Below are 3,847 nucleotides of genomic sequence, written 5' to 3'. Positions count from 1 at the left end.
TGAAGGTTTGTACACTTAAAGCGGCAGTAACACTCTATAAAATAAAAGCCCTTTTCATAAAGTAAAAGCCCTGGAGAGATTTTATACAGACGAAAGCCTCTTAACGATACATGCAGTGAATCATTCGGCTAAAATATTTGTTTGAGTGGCAAACGCTTTGCCTTAAATAGCGAGACATCCATCTAGTTTGTAATGCGCATTTTAATTTTTTTTGTATGAAAGGAATCAATAAAATCAAAGATAAAAAAAGAATTTTACAATTAATAATAAACATAGTAAGTGTTCTCATTGCATAGCCTACCTGTTCACATCTGAGTTTTCATGACCCTTTAATTATGCTCCAGTAGTTTGGATAACATATTTTTTGTTCTTTTTTTATTTCAGTGATTTCCCACAGATGATAACGGATGTTTACAGTTTACATATAGTCCACAAGAGAAAATAAAGGCTAAGTGAATTTACACAAATGTTCAAAAGTTTACACACCCAACATAGGCTACTGTGTTTTGCTACCTGAATGATCAAAGAGCGTTTTGTGGTTGTTGTTTGTGAGTCCTTTGTTTTTCCTGAACAGCTGACCACTATTCTTCAGAAAAATCCCACAGGTCCCGCGCATCCTTTGGTTTTCATAATTTTCTGCATATTTGAACTCTTTCCTATATGGCATTTTGACATCAAATAAATTACATAAAGCAATTTATTTACATCATTGCAATGATAAGTAACTAATGTTTATTACAACAGCAGAGCAAAAGACAAATTTTACAGATTGCTTTACATTGTCTGCTTTACTTGTGTACGCTGTAAAACAGTATGCAAATATTTAATTGTACTAGGGGAAAATACATTTTATAAATTATTTGAAATATATTAACGTTGATTGAGTATTAAGAATTTTATTTTTCTTTTGAGTCCTTGAAACTGACACATTTTAAATGAACTGTCTGTTTACATTTCCATGAACTGTCTGTTTACATTTCCCTGCACTCATCTTGTGATGATGATCACGTGATCACTGATGTGGGGCATTTCAGGAGCCTGTCTGTAATAGCCAACAGCTGGCAACCTGTAGCTGTTTACACATGTAGTTGAACCTGGATAGGAGGAAAAAGCTAAGTAGCAGTTGGAAGAGATGTTACCTCAAGTTATTAATTGAAACTCTGAATTAGTTTTAAGTTAGCAAAACTTAATATTTTTATTTTACTACACAAGAATGTAGCTTATTTCAAGTTAAGTACAAGTGAACCTTCTTCTCCTGCATCCTCTTCTTTTGCAATCCAGAATGGCAGCACATTTGCATACTTTTGGGACCAGATTTATTAAACAGGTCAAATTAGCATGAAAGCGAAAAATCTGTGCGTGATCTACTGACAATGCTCAAAATTAAAGGACACAGTCGGATAATTCCCATAATGACTAACGAAATGTACCAAGATCAGAGCAAATTAGCGACTGGTTTAAAACATGCTTTTTGGGGCAGTAAATAATGGTGTAAATACCGGTAAATTGACTAGCACAAACCTTAGTAAATCACCTTGAATGATTAATTTGAATAATCTCCTCCCATAAATGTTGCGTCTGAAAGAGAAACACCTTTAAATGCATTGGAGTTTTATGGTATAAAAAAATAAGGTGAGAAAATGAATGCAAAAGTAATGTAACATTACTTACCATTAACTAGGTAATGCAATTAGTTACTTTTTTAGAGAGTAACGCAATATTGTAATATATTACTTCTAAAAGTAACTTTCCTCGACACTGGTTAAATAAGTCAACACTGAATTTAATTCAACACTGAAGTTAATTTTATAGAGTAGGTGTAAAAAGGTGTATTTTTAATCAAATACTGTATTTGCAACCTTGGTGAGTGAAAACACTTTTTTTTTTCAGAAACATTTAAAAATCTTACCGACACCAAACTTTTGAACGGTAGTGTATATAAGCATACTTGATGTTTGTAGATTCTCTGAAATGAGTGCTGAGTCTGCTGACCAATATATGGTTAACCATTCAAATGTATTTACTTGTGCCATCTGGTGGAAATGAGAAAGGTGATTCTATTTATTGTCTATGATTTTTTTGCAATATTTCAAGGCTGTTACAAAATTTGGGACATGTGTAAATACAGTTTGTCAGGACTATGGACTTGTTTTGACCACTAGTGGCCCTCGTTGTGTTTCATTTTCAGTTTTTCCACCTTTGTATCATGTGTCCTTGTTTTTTCCTGTGCCTTGTTTCCAGTTAGTGTATATAAGTTCTGTTCCTCAGTGTTTGATGTGTTGGTTACACTTTGACATTATTTTATGGTTTGTCTTGGATTTACTTTTTGGTCTTGTTAACAATATTTATTGGACATTTTAAGAGTACTCCCTGACTGTACACTAGCTTCTACAGCATCTCCTGTGTTCGGCCTTTCATATCTTGGTCCTGTCGAAGATTCAAATCTTGATTTGTGTGATTTGCAATTTTCTGTTTGTTAACATTAAGCAATCATTTTGTGGAACATATGCTGTTCCCTGTATTCCTTTAGAGAAATTAGATGTAGCCTATCTGCAACACCGATTCACTAGTGCATGCTGTTGACATTTTCAGTGCTCTGCCTTGTACTCTTTGTACTTGCTCACTTGTCTACTTACATGATGTATTTCCAGTGTTTGGCCAAAGTGTTCAAGCGGGCATGAAGACTTTTCAGACTTTTGTTTACTTAGTGGGACACAGTTAACATTTTCGACACTTACCTGAAACCTACAGGTTTCTTTTATTTGAAACAGTGTGCAAAATTTCACATTCATTGTTAATGAAATGTGCTTTTATTTTGTTGCTTCTGTGACAAAATAGGTATTTTTCTGATCTCATCTGACATATGCTACTATTAAGCAAGATTGCTGAGCGTAGAGCAAAGCTTCTACTTAAAAATGGTTTGAAATATGACATCATTCCTTCATGGGTATTTTATTTCAGTTGAATGTGACACATCATCAGCAGTGTGTGCACTGATCTGACCAGTTAGGCTACAGGTCTTCACAAGTATCTTATTCTTTGTAAAGGAATGGGGCGTTTCAATTGTTAAAAAAAAGAAAGAAGAAGTTTGATTTATCTGAACATGATCAACACCTGAGAAATTCACAAACAAAGTTTGTTTGTTTATGGTTTAACGCTCATTTAATAACAATATACCAGTGGTTACTAATTAATAAAAACATTCGGTACAATGAGAGTAATTAAAATAAATAAGGACGTACTCAATAATCAATAACTTATTCAATTTAAATAGCGACATAATCGCGCAAAAACAATGACGCCATCTGTGGACTTCATATTCCAAGCTCCTTTGTACCTCGAAAATTCTACAATCTCTGATTGGTTGCGTGTTTCTAGTAGGCGGGAACAATAGTTTATGGGCGTGCTCTTACATTCCGATTAGCTGTTGTGGATGTCAATCATCAGGACATTTCTAGTGTCTGGTTTCCTGTGTTACCGCCCTTGGGTTGAGACAGTGAAGACGGGTGCGGGAATTTCTTTGCTTTCCCACCAGGAATAGGTCAATAAAGAGTAAAACACTTGCAGAAATTTTTCTAAGGTAAGAAATATGTTTCATCTTCTCTCAGTGTGAGGGTTATATTTAGGTAGAGGTCATAAATGTAGAGGTTTGTGTGGTTCAGGAGTTAGCTGGCTAAGAGCTCGAGCGGTGATATCCGTATGAACGTGAGCAGATGGGCCAACAGTTTACGATATTACAATTATCCAAAACTATCAAATGATCCTATAATCACAGCACACTGAGCTTATTATATGTACTCAGTAATATATTAAACTGGATACTTGTTCGAAACTAATTAACACATGC

At 34.5% G+C, this 3,847-nt stretch overlaps 1 protein-coding gene across 2 annotated transcripts in view; it reads left to right on the top strand.

Annotated features, from left to right (window-relative positions):
- Nucleotides 1-3,444: 3,444 nt before the first annotated feature.
- The window catches only part of tmod2 (tropomodulin 2), a 44,853-nt gene continuing 44,450 nt past the window's right edge, over nt 3,445-3,847 (top strand). For both annotated transcript variants that reach the window (XM_067389810.1, XM_067389808.1), the window contains exon 1: nt 3,445-3,580. The gene's annotated coding sequence lies outside the window, so the exon portion shown is untranslated. The remainder of the gene's footprint in view (nt 3,581-3,847) is intronic.

This window comes from Chanodichthys erythropterus, chromosome 7 (genome assembly GCF_024489055.1).
Source record: "Chanodichthys erythropterus isolate Z2021 chromosome 7, ASM2448905v1, whole genome shotgun sequence".
Classification (NCBI taxonomy): domain Eukaryota; kingdom Metazoa; phylum Chordata; class Actinopteri; order Cypriniformes; family Xenocyprididae; genus Chanodichthys; species Chanodichthys erythropterus.
This window is presented reverse-complemented; position numbering and strand designations above follow the sequence as displayed.